At 38.0% G+C, this 15,958-nt stretch overlaps 1 non-coding gene and 1 pseudogene across 1 annotated transcript; both read left to right on the top strand.

Annotated features, from left to right (window-relative positions):
* The first annotated feature begins 887 nt into the window (after nt 1-887).
* Nucleotides 888-1,003, top strand: LOC131508143 (U5 spliceosomal RNA). Its single transcript, XR_009259854.1, has one exon. It is a non-coding gene; the product is annotated as a U5 spliceosomal RNA (small nuclear RNA).
* Nucleotides 1,004-11,423: 10,420 nt separating this feature from the next.
* On the top strand, nt 11,424-12,124 carry LOC131506203 (rho GDP-dissociation inhibitor 1-like; annotated as a pseudogene).
* The last annotated feature ends 3,834 nt before the right edge of the window (nt 12,125-15,958 follow it).

Below are 15,958 nucleotides of genomic sequence, written 5' to 3' on the forward strand. Positions count from 1 at the left end.
AAAACAAAGCTCTGGCTAGGTCAATTGGCTTTAGTGTAGCTGTTTAGCCTGGCAATTCCCCATCAGTTCTGTTTCCTATTATGTCAAAGTGAAAGAAGCTGTGTTTAATGATAAGAAACTAATCCACATCTATCTATCTATCTATCTATCTATCTATCTATCTATCCACACACACACACACACACACACACACACACAACTTATTTAGACATAAATTAATATGGATATTTATGTATAACAGACTTAGGCATAGAACAAAAGAGGTTTTTAAATAGGTAAGATTCTTCATATATGGTAGGATATATAATGAAAGCATAATCTTTAGTATATATAGTGTGCAGAAGACATCTTTGTTGTTGTATTAGAAAGTGAGAGAGCATGAATGGGGAAGAGGGGCAAAAAGAGAGAGAGAATATCAAGCAGGATCCATGCTGAGCCCACTGGGGCTTGATCTCATGACACTGGGAGCCTGACCTGAGCTAAAATCAAGAGTCGGAAGCTCAACCAACTGAGCCATCCAGACACCCCTGGAGAAGACATATTTGTATACAAAATACTATTTATTATAGTTGCAACTAAGTTTATAAAATAATCATGAAATAATAGAGAATTTGTGATATCTGGATATGCTATAAAAATTAAGAGCTCAATATAGGGGCGCCTGGGTGGCTCGGTCGGTTAAGCGTCCGACTTCAGCTCAGGTCATGATCTTGCGGTCCGTGAGTTCTAGCCCCGCGTCGGGCTCTGTGCTGACAGCTCAGAGCCTGGAGCCTGTTTCGGATTCTGTGTCTCCCTCTCTCTGACCCTCCCCTGTTCATGCTCTGTCTCTCCCTGTCTCAAAAATAAATAAACGTTAAAAAAAATTAAAAAAAAAAAAAGAGCTCAATATATTCTGGTTTCTCTTCAAACTGATTACATCTTTAACCTTTTACTAAAAATTTCCATTGAGAGGAACAATTCTATGTCTTAAATCAATTATTTGAGGCTTCGTTTTACTAGGGCCAAATAAATAAATAAATAGCCCAGGCACTAGAAGCTGATTGTCTGGATTCAAATTCCAACTCCACAACCTATTAGCTGTATGATACTGTGAAAATCACTAAATATCTGTAAAATATGGTAATCATTATACTTAACCTTGGGGTCATTACTGAGATGAAATAAAATAATCAGAGGTCATCACTGTGCCTAGAACATAATAAGTGCTCAAGAAATGGTAGAATGTCAGCATTAGCTTCTATTTCTGGTATTGAAAATAAACAATAATATTTTCAATTTTCAACAAGAATACTGATTTCCTAAATACTCTATTGAAAATTTTTGAAAAGTTCTGCCTACATTGTAATCAACTTGCTTTATTTTATTGATTGCAATCATGCTTTATGCATCAGTCAATTATGGCTCAATAGCTACATGGCAGAACACCTCCAAACTGAGTGACTTAAAATAGCTGTCATTTGTTCTCTTTCATACATCTGCAGTTCACCTGTGCATCTGGTCATCTTGGCTAGACTTACGTGGGGGCCTTGCTTAACCTGGGGGCAACTGGCCTTGGCTCCTCCCTCTGCGTTAGCCTCAGGTCTGCTCTGTGGGAGGACATTTTGAGCCCCAAGTTGAAGGGGAAAGTTTTCCCAGGGCCAGGACAGAGTCACAAGGGCCCCACTGCACAAACATAGTTTGAACATTAATTTGAATTACATTTGTTAGTATCCCCTGGCTAATGCCAGCCATGTGGCCAAACCAACATAACAGGGCAAGGAAGCGCACTTCTATGAAGGTGAGAAGAATAATGGTATATTTAAACAGTGTTCTAATCTGCTGTACTCTCTTAACTTGAAAACTATATAATGGATCAATTAAAATGTGAACACTTAGAAAATATGTGTTTATAGCTATTAATATTCTAATATTAACCTTTAATTTTTAAATAATCGTTATCTCATAAATGTTCCCTAAATTTTTAATAATCAGGATTTCAGAAATGTTCACATCAGTCCTTCCAGGCAAATGAGATAAAATTGTGTATGTTTCCCCACAACATTTAGTAACTATTAGGACAGAAACCTTAGGATCTGTATTAGCCTGCTCAGGCTTCCATAACAAAATACCACAGCTAGGGGGACTTAAAAAACAAAGATTTCATTTTTCACAGTTCTGAAGGCTGGAGGTCCAAGATCAAGGGACTGGCAGAGTTGGTTTCTTCTGGGGCCTCCCTTCTTGGCTTGCAAATGGCCACCTTCATGCTGTGGCTTGACACGGGCATCCCTGTGTGCGCGTGCCTAGTGTCTCTGTGTGCGTCCCCAGATTGCTTCCTCTTATACAGATACCAGTCATACTGGATTAAGGCCCACCGCAAAACAAAGCAAAACATAATGCCATTTTATTTTAATCATGTCTTTAAAGACCTTATCTCCAAACATAGTTAACATTCTGAGGTACTAGATGTTAGGCCTTAATTCAACAGGTGAGCTTTGAGGAGACACAATTTAGCCCATAACAGGATTTTTTTTAAGTGTTTTTTAGATGTTAGGCAACTCAAAATGCTTCTCCTTCAGGGAAAGGTATACATCCCAAGGGTCAGAGCAGTAGAGTGAGAAGAGCAGTGACGGTGCTGAGATTGAGCTTCAGAACTATGCTTCAGTCCAAATACGGGCACTAATTAGCAGAGTTGTGTGCACTCACAATCATATTTTTAAAAAGTATAACTAAATGCCACTAAATGATTTGGAAAAAATTGGGGGTGGGTTTCTTATTTGAGCACAGACATTTGTGTCTACTATTCATTAGAAGATCTTGGGGCTACTGGGTGGCTCAGTCAGTTATGCATCCAACTATTGATTTCGCTAGGGTCATGATCTCATGGTTCATGGCATCAAGCCCCCTGATGGGCTCTGAGCTGACAGCACTGAACCTGCTTGAGTCTCTCTCTCTCTCTCTCTCTGCCCCTTCCCCTCTCATGCTCTCTCTCTCTCTCAAAATAAACGAATAATCTTAAAATAAATAAGATCTTAATAATTAGGGAAGTTACTTAAATGGCTTTTTGGGGACAGGCCATTTACACTACCAATAATTGTTTTCAAGGTTTATTAATCTAATTTTTCCTAGCTTCCAAAGATTGGACAGCATGATCATTGTTGCAATTTTTTAAACAAAAGGAATAAACACAAAGTACAATAGTATTGCTTTCAGGTTTTTTCATTCTTACTTAGGGTAATATTACTTAGGTTTTTTCATTCTTGCTTAGGTAATATTTATTTTTTCTTTTTTAACTTTGTTTCACTTATTATTCCTTTGCTGAATTTAATGTTTTAAATGTGTAACTGATTCAGTTCGTGTTCAGACAGTGATCTCTATGACCAAGGCAAAATGTCCCATCATGCAGTGTATGTCCAGCTTTCTGTCATTTTTAATTTCTTCCAATATTTTGCATGTCTTCAAATTTAACCACTGTATTAAACCTGTGGGTTTTCCTCTCTCATTTGCTTTTTCTGAATGGAAAAATGGCTTTCCAAACCTTTCCTGTACACAAGTCACATGTCTACCTTCCTCCATCCTTCCTTCTTTCCTCCCTTCCTTTCTCTCTCTCCCTTTCTCTCTGGTTCTTTCTTCCTTTTCTGTCTCTATACATTGTAACAGACAAATCAAGAGGCCTGTGAAATATCAGGAAGAAGATAAGGGAATAAATAAATTTGAGATCAGAAATTAGATGTTAATAATATTACTTATTGAGATTACTAAAGAATTAAATAAGTATGGCACAACTTTCTTCTTTTGTTATAATCCTATCTGAAAGGAAACATTGAAAGGAACATTCTTGTAAAGCCAGTTCAATGAAATATTTTAGATATTTAGGAGTCAACATTAAATATTTTAGCAAATGATTTAAAATATACTTCACCTAAAGTAACCCTGGTTTTAAGGACTCTTTTGGGAAATTATAATAATGAACCATACATTTTTTTTTTCTCTCTCCTGGAGGGATTTCTTATTAGAGTTTAGGAAGTTAAATCTTAAGCTGTAAAATAAAATATGCCAAGCTTTGTAGGATATTTTCTCTTAGAGGTAATAAATTATAAGTGTGGTCTCCTCATGTACTACATATTCTCTTCTCAGTGTTATATCATCCATTCAAAACAAAGCAAAACTGAAACTGCAGGGAAAGAAAAGGAGTGTGTGTAGATATACATTTATTTACCACCCATTGAGGCATAAAGACCCTAAATGCTAATTTTTTGCTCAGTTGGCATGTCTACCGAGTGCCTGGTATATATGTTGGGCCTTAGTTGATTATTGAAGGATCTATTGTCAGTCTGAAACTCCTGTTTCTACTCTTCCATTAACAATGGCTCTGCTATGTCTAAGACTCTACAGATTTATAACTCAGAAATTCTTATGGGAAAAATTCAGATGAAGATACCATGAATCAATTCTACATACTTTCTTCTTTTTAGACTAAAACAAACATAAATAAAGGGGGGAAAAAAAAGAAGGAAGAGATGCTAATTACACAGCCTGACACAAGCCATGTGGCTTTTCTCGGTCATTCCTACATAAGCAGTGATTTAGAAAGCCAGTGGTTTTTCATTTTGTTACTCCATTGCTCCCTAGGGTCTTCAAGCCATACTCTCAGTGATTCCCTACTTCAGGGTGACTGGAGAGCCAAAGAGATCTGCTAGGCCCTTCAGGATGTTTTAAGGGCCAGGCCTGAAAGTAATATAATCCTTTCCCCAAAGTTTTCTTGGCGAGGTGTTAGTCACAGGGCCCAAATTTTGCAAGAGAATCTGATAAATGAAAAGCAATACATCTTTTGGTACAGTCATAATCTCTGCCAGTTTGGGCAAGTAAGAAAACAACAAAAGTGTGTAATGGAGATTGAGGTTAAGAAGATCAATAGTAAGTATTGATTAAATGCTTTAATATATCAATAGAGGCAGAAGTGATTAGCTTTAGGGCTAGGAAGAATCTTACATTCAACTAAACCAAATTCTTTATTATATAAATGAAGAAATTGATGTCCATTTATTCATTTATTCTTTCTTCCATTTAGCATTCATTTGCTAAATGCTTTGTGTATGTGAGGCTATGCTCTCTGTTTATATATTGGGAATGAGATAACATTTAAAGAAGTTCAGAGACTTTGGGGGAAATATCTTGAATTAACAATGCACTAAATGCTGTATGTACAGGGTGCTGTGGGGCCATAACAGTAAGAACACCACACTCTCCATGAAGATTAGGATTTGAGACCTTGGAACTAAAGAAACATGTTCATGCAGAGTCAGTAGGAAAACTCAGACCAACAAGTTTGGATTGGGCAGGGAGGACGACATACAGGCAAAGGAAAACCCATTTTAAGGTATAAGTGAAGCTGGAATAATCAGAGAAAGGCGTATCTTTCAAAAAGGTCACTATGAGTCAGGAAAAGTGATTTGATTAAGTTCCAGAACTCAGTTTGTTACCTGAAATTCAGTGCAGGTTTCTAGAATTCCAGCCCATTTCTCCTTCCTCTTTGGAAAGACATATACATAGGTAGGTTAAAGGCTTCAAATGTGAAACTGCTATATTTCCTGTGTTCCAGTTTTAACTGTGTGAGTTATTTGTTGACCCCTTAGATTCTCATCTAAAAAATGGGGGCATAGTAACAATGATTTCCTCATGTTTTTGTGAGATGTAAATGAACTAGTGACAAAAAGTCACTTAAATATGTTCTTGGTTTAGAATACGCATTCAATAAATGCTTGCATATATTATTATTACCTGTTTAAGTGTATAAGATACTAAGTATTTATGAGGCTTTAATGACTTAAAGACTAATTCACTGATTCATTAATTCCCTAAAGCTCATTATATGGATAGCTGTAGCTAAAGTCATATTACACTGGATTATGTGGTTTATTGGTTAAAACAGCTTTGCTCAATCCCACAGGTGCTTTGACAGTTTATCCAAATGATCAAAACATTGTAAGGCTATTGAGTACAAAGTACTATATTTGCCATAAATATCATGAGGTGGAACATTTCAAAAACATGTATTGAGATTTAGGAGTAGAGAATCAGTATCTTTTTCTTAGTAATCATGAGTTAAGGATATGTTAAAATCTATTATTTGGTTACACCAGGGTCTCCATCTATTATGGCAAACAGACTATTAAATAAGAGTCACGAGAGCCAATTCTAGAAGTGAAACAGCAGTAGGACGTCATCATTATACTACATTACAAATTACAATGAATTCATAAGAAGTGGAAATCTGTAGGGAGAAGATGGTCCATAAAGCTAGACAAATTTGATTCTGAACTCTGTGCTATATGTGAGTTGTGTCCTCTTATGGTTGTTCCTTAGAGTTCTGTACTAATTTTCCCCATTTGAGGAATGGAACTAAAAATTCATTCCATATGATATTTTTGTAGAAATTAAATGACTGATTTCTACATTTGTTCTAGGTACATACATTTAACATTATGATATCTCTAAAATTAGAATCAGTTCTAGCATAGGTAGCATGCCGTAGTTTAATTGGTAATGTTTTTCTTTCTTAGGGACACGTGAATTAATGATGTGTCTTGCAATTGATGGATTAGCTGAAGTAGAAAATACACAGTTTACCCAAGTAGTTAATGGTGACATCAGTTTTATTTTCCTTTTTTTTTTTCTGGTTTCTCCATGCCACAAATTATTAGTTCATATAGAAACATATCAAATAGAGTAAATGAGCATTCAGGAGAACTACCCAGATATTTAATACTAAGAATAAAATGTTAGAAAATTTAAAAAAAAAATAGAAAACAACAGATGTTTGGAGTTGAATTACGGAGACAAAAAGTCAGTTTGTATTATGTAATCATTTATATAAAGGAAATAGTAACAGATACCACTTTGAGGGATGTAACAGAAATGGTAACAGGTTAGTACTAAAGACTCCTCGACCTTCTCAGGGAAGATTCACACGTGCTGCCATGAGTGGACTTAACTTCTTTTCTCAGCTGGTGTGTGTGTGTGTGTGTGTGTGTGTGTGTGTGTGTGTGTGTGTGTGTGTGTGTATGTATGACACCATACATCTGTATGCCTAAATCGTATTTCCCAACACCCTACATATTGTATTCCCCATGATTTTAAGAGAATTCTTGAACCTATAAAGTAATTATACTATAAGGTGAAAAGTCACCTTTTAAAGTTAAAAGTAAAAGTGGGGGTGCCTGGGTCGTTTAGTCAGGTAAGCATTTGACTCTTGATTTTGGCTCAGATCATAATCTCGTGATTCATGAGATTAAGCCCTGTGTTGGGCTTTATACTGGCAGCATAGAGCATGCTTGGGATTCTCTCTCTCCCTCTTTGCTCCTCTCTCTCTCTGTCTCTCTCTCTGTCTGTCAAAATAAATAAACAACAACAACAAAAACATTAAAGCTTAATGGATACTATAGTGGCATTATTTTTCCAACTCCATTAAAATGTTTTAATCAGAGAACATTTTATTTAAAGAAAATTTAGTCAGAAGTCTAATATTTAACACAGTTGAAAGCAGAGCTACTTAGAAAAAAGAGATGGCATGATCCAATGTCATCTTTCTGGCTCTTCCCTTACAACCTTTCTCCCAGGAGGCACTCAGAGGGAGCTGGCTCTTTGCAACAGCCAGGGCACAATTTGCAAACTACTGCCACAAAGTATGGGTGTGTAAAGTGTGAGACTGCATGCTAGCCTGCAGAGGTAGAACTCTGTATCGGAATTTGGGAACAAAGTGAGAACTGTTCTAATATTTTATTCTTTTTTTATGACTATTTCTAATTTCAATAAAGATTCAATTGCTGTATGCATTCAGAAAAAAAGGTAAGATGTGAAAATGTTTTAGAATATTGTGCCAGTTAAAAAAAATTATTATTGGGGCGCCTGGGTGGCGCAGTCGGTTAAGCGTCCGACTTCAGCCAGGTCACGATCTCGCGGTCCGTGAGTTCGAGCCCCGCGTCAGGCTCTGGGCTGATGGCTCGGAGCCTGGAGCCTGTTTCCGATTCTGTGTCTCCCTCTCTCTCTGCCCCTCCCCCGTTCATGCTCTGTCTCTCTCTGTCCCAAAAATAAATAAAAAAAAAAACGTTGGAAAAAAAAAATTATTATTGATTGCTCATTCACTATAAACACAGATATACTCTATTTTGATAATTCAGAAGAAAATATGTTGGCTTCACAGGTCAGTAACAAAATAAATAGCAAAGAACAAGAAAAACCATTCATTGTCAGACTATACTTTCATAAAGTTGATGATGCTAAAACTCTGCTCTTGAACTTAAGGATGGTATTAATTCTTTGAAGCCTTGAAGGCAATAACTATTTTACACTGAGTAGATAGTGATACTCTCTCTTAAGTGTTAGCTACCATTCCTCAATATCCAGGAAACTAAAAATGTGGCTTTATTTTAGTGGTGAGATTTCTTTGTAAACCAATAACCAATACACATTACACCCTAATAGAAAATAAATCTTTTTCCTGGATTTTTATTTTGTATTGGTACATGCCATGCTACACACAATTAGTTCTTTTCCTTCTGTCTGCAATTTGGGATTACTAACAGAGTATCATTTTGTAACTTATCTTGTAGGTATTTACTGACATTATTCAATATATACCTTTATGCATTATTCATTATTCAATATATAATGTGTAAAAGAACGTATTTCTACCTAACAGCTCTTTGGTAACACTAAGCATACAAATAACATAAAAGAAACTGAATCGATCACGTGGTAGAAACTACACTAGTGACAGCCAGAATAATGAAAGTTTTTATAGTTTGTATAATACACATGATCTAGAAAGTTTTATGAAAGTCAAATGTAAAGTATTGAGTTTTTGAAAGTAGTGTTTTACCTATATTAAACAATATGGTGTGGTATACATATATAAATATAAGCATATATAAACATATATAAATAAATGTCAATAATTCAAAACCATAAACACTATCTGGAGATATTCCAAATTAGAAAATTAATTTCCTGTTACCTTCACATTTTAGAATAAAGGCAATTTTTTTCTTTTACTGAAATATATCTGACATAAAACTTGTGTAACATTTGATTTGATTTCTTTACATATTGTAATACAAATGTAGTTGCAGCATTAGCACTCTATCATGGCACACAATTATCATTTCTTTTTTTTTAGTGGAAATAATTCAGAACTAATCTCTTAGCAGGTTTGATTACTAGAATACAATACTATTGTCTGTATTCACTGTACTGGACCTTAGATCTCCAGGATTCGTCTGCTAGTTGCAAGTTTGTACCCTGAAACAACATCTCTCCTATTCTTCCACCCCCAAGCTCCTGGTAGCCATTTTGCTCTGTGTTTTACAAGTTTGGCTTTTTTAGATTCCGCACTTAACTGATACCATGCAGTATCTGTCTTTGTCTGATTTATCCCCCTTAGCATATGTCCTCAAGATCGTTCTATGTTTTCACAAATGGCAGAATTTTCTTCTTCCTCGTGGCTGAATAATATTACACACACACACACACACACACACACACACACACACACGCGTGCATTTTTTCATCCATTCGTACTTTGATAAACAGGTTGTTTCCATTTCTTGGCTATTGTGAAAAATGCTGCAATAGACATGGGAGGGCAGATATTCTTTGAGAGTGATTTCACTTCCATCAGATATATATCTAGAAGTGGGACAGCTGAATTATATGAGAGGTATTCCTTTAATTTTCTTCATTATAGTAAAAGTAGACAAACATACACATGCATGTACACATATAGCCAAAGAAATACTCTTTTTCTTTTTTTTTAATTCTTAATCTTAGAAATTCCCAGATACATAATGATAGGTGGCTGTGGGTAATATACTTAGTAATATGTTTCTATATTATATCAGTGAAAACTTATTTATAAAAATTATGTGAAATAAAAGTAACATCTTTATATTTAGTACTGTTGAATTGACTACCATTAAAATCAATAATTTAAGTATTCACATGCATATTTACATATATATAAATAAGGCAGAGACACAAGAGAAAGGCATTAACAATTTAGAAAGAATAATTATGCATACACATACATATTCAGCAGGAATTTTTTAATGGATTTCAGAGTTTATAACTATAGTGATTATTTGGGGTTATAAAAGAGGCATTGAAATAGAATATTACAAAAGATAAAATCTATGAGGAAATATTTAGAGATCTCTCAAATCATAGGATATGATAAAGTTGCTTTCTTCTCTTTATATCTGGTGTACATTAGCAATGTGAATTCTCACTTGTTAAGCATAGATCTTTTTCCTTCTTTGTCCTCCGAACTACAAAACTTAAATACAACTGGTTTGATATGAACGTGTGGTCCTGTATTCCCAGGGATTTTTTTATTTACTTCTCTTACTATTTGAAATCTCTTAAAGAATTTAAACAATATTTATTGTGGAATATGTTGCTCTAAAATTAGATGAGAATTTTTCAGACATCAAAATGACAATTCCTTTATTTTTGGAAAAATGCTATGCTGTCTAAAAAATCAACATAAAGAAAGTCAACATGAATCAGTTCTAAATATTGTGTTACTTAAAGGCAATAGCTTCAAATACTATTTTCCTGGGGTGAAAAACAAGGCAGCTTTTTTCTGTTGTTAAGAAATTTATTGTCCCTACGTGCCGTAAGCGATTCCTCTCTGATGCAACCACATTCTTTTTTTTTAATAAAATGTCCACTTTAATATTTATCATACAAATTTTTCCTTACACTTACCTGAAAATTATAAGACAATTTGTACATGCCACAATCATATTACTATCCATATAAGAACAACTACACATAATTGTTTACTCAACTATATCAGGATAATACACAAGATTTTTGTTTGTTTTAGACTTCTTAGTTAAAAGGAAACACCAAATAAGGAAAATGAGTTTCCAAAGATTAAGTTAATAACAATACAAATACACATTCTTGTGGAGAAGCTGACTTGAGTTAAGGTACAACAGTCTTTGTTATACCTCATTTACTTTAGCTACAAAAGTGTCAGTAGCAACTTCCTCTTCTTGGAATACATGTGAAGAGGTCATTAAAATGAATTATGCTGGATTTTCCTGAAGAGGGCAGAGAAACCTTAAGGGGTAGTATGCTGCCTACCTAAATCTTGACCAAGAATAACTACTGTATGTGTTTTCCAAGTAGTATCTATTGATACATGGGATTTTGGGGGTAAAAATGCACCACACTGACACCTGATGGTAGACTTCCAGCTTTCAGAACTTCCAGAAAATACATTTCTGTTGTTAAGACACCCAGCCTATGGTATTTTGTTATGGCAGCCTTAGCAGACTAAGACATACAGCATACTAGACAAAAAGTAGACTAACACAATAATGAAGACAATTATATGTTCAGTTAAGAACTTACTTGCTATCCCCAGAGGAAGAGAGCACAGTAGTGGTCAGTGGAGATTCCAGTGTCCCAGATTCAGCTAGAGGTGAGCATGGCGGAGCAGGAGCCCACAGCTGAGCAGCTCGTGCAAACTGTAGCCGAAAATGAGAAGGATGAGCACTGGGTCACCTGTAAGCCAGCGGCCCAGAAGAGCATCCAGGAGATCCAGGAGCAGGACAAGATGATGAGAATCTGTGCAAGAACAAGGAGGCACTGTGGGGCTGTGTAGCTCTGTCTGCTGACCCTGCCATCCCCAACGTTGTTGTGACCTGCCTGACCCTGGTGTGTAGCCTGGCCCCAGGCCCCCTGGACCTGGACCTGGAGAACTTTCAAGAAGCAGTCCTCTGTGTGGAATAGGGCATGGAATACCAGATAAAAATCTCTTTCCCAATCAACTGGGAGATTATGTCCAGCATGAAGTACATCCAGCACATGTAGAGAGAAGGCATCAAGATTGACAAGACCAATACCTGGTGGGGAACTACAGGCCTAGGCAGAGGAGTACAAGTTCCAGTCCCCCGTGGAGAGGATGCCCAAGGGTAGGCTGGCTCATGGCATCTACAACATCAAGTCCTGCTTCACAGACAATGACAAGACTGACCACCTGTCCTGGGAGTGGAATCTTACCATCAAAAAGGAACAGAAGGACTGAGCCCTGGCCTCTGGGCCGGGAGGCAGGCAGGCCTTCGACAGAAGGATGGACCTGTCGGATGTATCCCGCCTCTCCCACCACCACTACCCATCCCACACCCTCACCAAAGTGCTGATGGGTCTGCCCCTGGCCAGCTCTAGCCATCCCTCCCAGCCCTGCCTGCAGGCTCCAGCTTCCTTGGTGGTCTGGCCTTGCTGCTTCTGCCTTTACTGGGTAGAGGGGAAGAGGGAGACTCTAGCTCATGCCTCCAACCTCCCCTGCTGTACCCCATCGGGGTCCACCACCCGTCCTAAGGCTCTGGCTTTTCCAAGGAAATCTGATGGGGTGCTTAGCCCTCTGTGCGCCTTTGCAGTTGCCTTGAATCTTGTTTCTTCTCTTTTCCTGGGGTGGGGGTGGGGAAGGATGCATGATTTGAGGACCAGCCACCTGTCTCTGGTCAGTTAGTCCATCGCTGCCAGTAACCACCTAACTGTGATGTCTTCATGTGTGGAACGTGTGGTGTGGGGCCATCACTAACCTTTAACCCCTCCTTTCCACCCCCCCATGTCTGCATGAGCACATGGTCTCTCTCTGGATCCCTGCCCCATATGTAATCCCTGTGGCCCAGGTACGTGTGTGTAACAAGCCCCCTCCCCAGGCCAGGGCTGTGGGGAAGGCCCCAGGGGCTTGGGAAAAGCCAAATTGCCAAAACTGAAGTAGCCTCCCTTCCCATCTGGGAGGCCACGTGTCCTCATTCCTTTGCCTTCTTTGTCCCAGTGGGCAGCGCTGGAGCCCATGACCCTCCCCCTTCCTCCCGCCCCGGCAGACAGCCCCCTTCCCTTGAAGCCCGCAGCTGAGCCTTATTTGTCTCATCTGGGCCTGCCGGCTTGGAACGTGTGCCTGCCCTGTCAGTGTTAATTGTCTCCATAAGTGCAGTCTCTGGGCCCCCTGGCCTGCCACCTCTGCCCTCAGGCTTGAGTCTGTCTTCTCTGGCAGGCACTCCTCAGATCCAGCCAGGGCAACTATGGGACCAAGCAAGCACAGCCAGAGCCATCCCCTGTGCCTCCCCTCTCCTTCCCACTTCTCCCCTCCCCTCCCCCCTTCTTCCCTCCACTTGCCTCTACTTGTCTATAATGCTCAGGAGCCTGATCCTGCTTCTTTTCTAAGAAATTAACTACCGTGAAGGAAAAACAAAAGAAGGAGGAGGAGGAAAGGAGGAGAGGAGGAGGAGTAGGAGGAGGAGGAGGAGAGGAGGAGGAGGAGAGGAGGACGAGGGGAGAAGGAGGAGGAGGAGGAAAGAAAAAAGGCTAGGGAAGGGGAAGGGAAGCAGGAGAAAGAAGAAATAATTTACTTACAACAACATCAGAATAATGGTTGTCCCAAATGTTTGTTAAGTATTTATTTACACCAAAGAACTTATAACAGAACAACTTTAGATCAAAGTAAACACATTCATGCATGCACACACTTTTTTTTTCTTTTCCCAAATTTTTATTTCGACTCCAGTTAGTTAACATACAGTGTAATATTAGTTTCAAGAGTAGAATTTAATGATTCATCTATTACATTAGAGCACCCAGTATTCATCACAAATGCCCTCCTTAATACCTATCACCTGCCCACTTTTCATCCAGTAGCCTTCAGTTTATTCTCTGTATATAAGAGTCTGTTTCTTGATTTCTTTCTCTTTTTTTATTCCCTCTGTGTTCATTTGTTTTGTTTCTTAAAGTCAACAAGTGGGTGAAATCATATGGTATTTGTTTTTCTCTTGACTATTTCTCTTCCCATAATACTTTCTGACTAAATCCACTTTGTTACAAATGGCAAGAATTTCTACTTTTTGATGGCTGAGTAATATTCCTGTGTGTGTGTGTGTGTGTGTGTGTGTGTGTGTGTGTGTACATATCTATACATACACATACATACCACATCTTGTTTATCTGACATCTGACATTTGGGCTTTTTCCATAAATTGGCTATTGTTGATAATGCCCCTATAAACGTTGGATGCATGTGTCACTTTGAATCAGTATTTTTTTTACCCTTGGGGTAAATACCTGGCAGTATAATTTCTGGGCCATAGAGTAGTTCTATTTTTAACTTTTAGAAGAACTTGGGGTGCCTGGGTGGCTGAGTAGGTTAAGCATCCAACGTTAGCTCAGGTCATTGTTTCATAGTTCTTAAGTTCGAGCCCCACACTGAGCTCTCTGCTGTCAGTGCACAGCCCGCTTTGGATCAACTGCCCCCCGTCTCTCTGCCCCTCCCCTGCTTGCACTCTCTCTCAAAAATAAATAAACATTAAAAGAAGAAGGAGGAGGAGGAGGAACTCCATCCTGTTTTCCAGAGTGACTGTACCAAGTTGCAATCCCACCAATAGTGTAAAAGAGTTCCTTTTAGTCTACGTCCTTGCCAATACTTGTTTCCTGTGCTGTTATTTTAGCCCTTCTCACAGGTGTAAGGTGAGATCCCATTGTAGTTTTGATTCGTAGTGCCCTGATGATGAGTGATGTTGAGCTCTTCTCATGTGTCTGTTAGCCATCTCTAAGTCATTTGGAAAAATATCTATTCATGTCCTTTGCCCATTTTTTAACTGGATTATTTGATTTTTGGGGGGTATTGAGTTTAATAAGTTCTTTTTAGATCTTGGATACTAGTCCTTTATCAGACATGTCATTTTCAAATATATTCTCCCACTCTGTAGGTTGCCTTTTAGTTTTGTTGAGTGTTTTCTTTTGCTGTGCAGGAGCTTTTTATCTTGATGAAGTTCCAATAGTTGATATTTACTTTTGTTTACCTTGCCTCAGGGGACTTATCTAGTAAGAAGTTACTACAAACTGTGTCAAAAAGGTTGCTGCCTGTGTTCTCTAGGATTGTGATGGTTTCCTGTCTCACACATAGGTCTTTCAACCAGTTAGAATTTATTTTTGTGTATGGTGTAAGAAAGTGTTCCAGTTTCATTCTTCTGCATGTTGCTGTCCAATTTTCCCAGTACCATTTGTTGAAGAGACTTTTTTCATTGGATATTCTTTCCTGCTTTGATGAAGATTAGTTGACCATATAGTGGTGGGTCCATTTCTTTTTTTTTTTTTTTTTTTTAATATTTATTTTTGAGGGAGGGAGAGAGTGCTAGTGGGGGAGGAGCAGAGAGAGAAGGGAGGGGGCACAAAATGGGAAGCAGGCTCCAGGCTTTGACCTGTCAGCACAGAGCCTGATGAGGGGCTAGAACTCATGAGCCATGAGATCATGACCTGAGCTGAAGTTGGATGCTTAGCCATCTGAGACATCCCGAAGCCCTGTTGTGGGTTCATTTCTAGGTTTTCTATCCTGTTTTATTGATGTATGTTTTTGTGCTAGCACCATACTGTTTTTTGATCACTACAGCTTTGCAATAAAGTAGAAAGTCTGGAATTGTGATGCTTCCAGGTCTGCTTTTCTTTTTCAAGATTTTTAAGATTGGTTTGGCTATTTGGGGTCTTTTTTGGTTCCATTCAAGTTGGGTTGTTCTAAATCTGTGCAAATTGTTGGTGGTATTTTGATAGAGTTTGCTTTAAATGTGTAGAGTGCTTTGGGTAACAGACATTTTAATAGTATGTGTTCTTCCAATCCATGAGCATGGAATGTTTTCCCATTTGTTTGTGTTCTCTTCAATATCTTTCGTAAGTGTTCTATGATTTTCAGAGTACAGATTTTTTACCCCTTTGGTGGGTTTCTTCCTAGGTATCTTATTATTTTTGGTGCAATTGTAAATGGAATCGATTCCTTGATTTCTCTTTCTGCTGATTTATTATTTGTGTACAGAAATGCAACAGATTTCTCTACGTTGATTTTGTATCTTATAATTTTGTTGAATTCATGTATTGGTCCTAGCAAATTTTTGGTGGAAACTTGGGTTTTCTACATAGAGTA

This window comes from Neofelis nebulosa, chromosome 3 (genome assembly GCF_028018385.1).
Source record: "Neofelis nebulosa isolate mNeoNeb1 chromosome 3, mNeoNeb1.pri, whole genome shotgun sequence".
Lineage (NCBI taxonomy): Eukaryota > Metazoa > Chordata > Mammalia > Carnivora > Felidae > Neofelis > Neofelis nebulosa.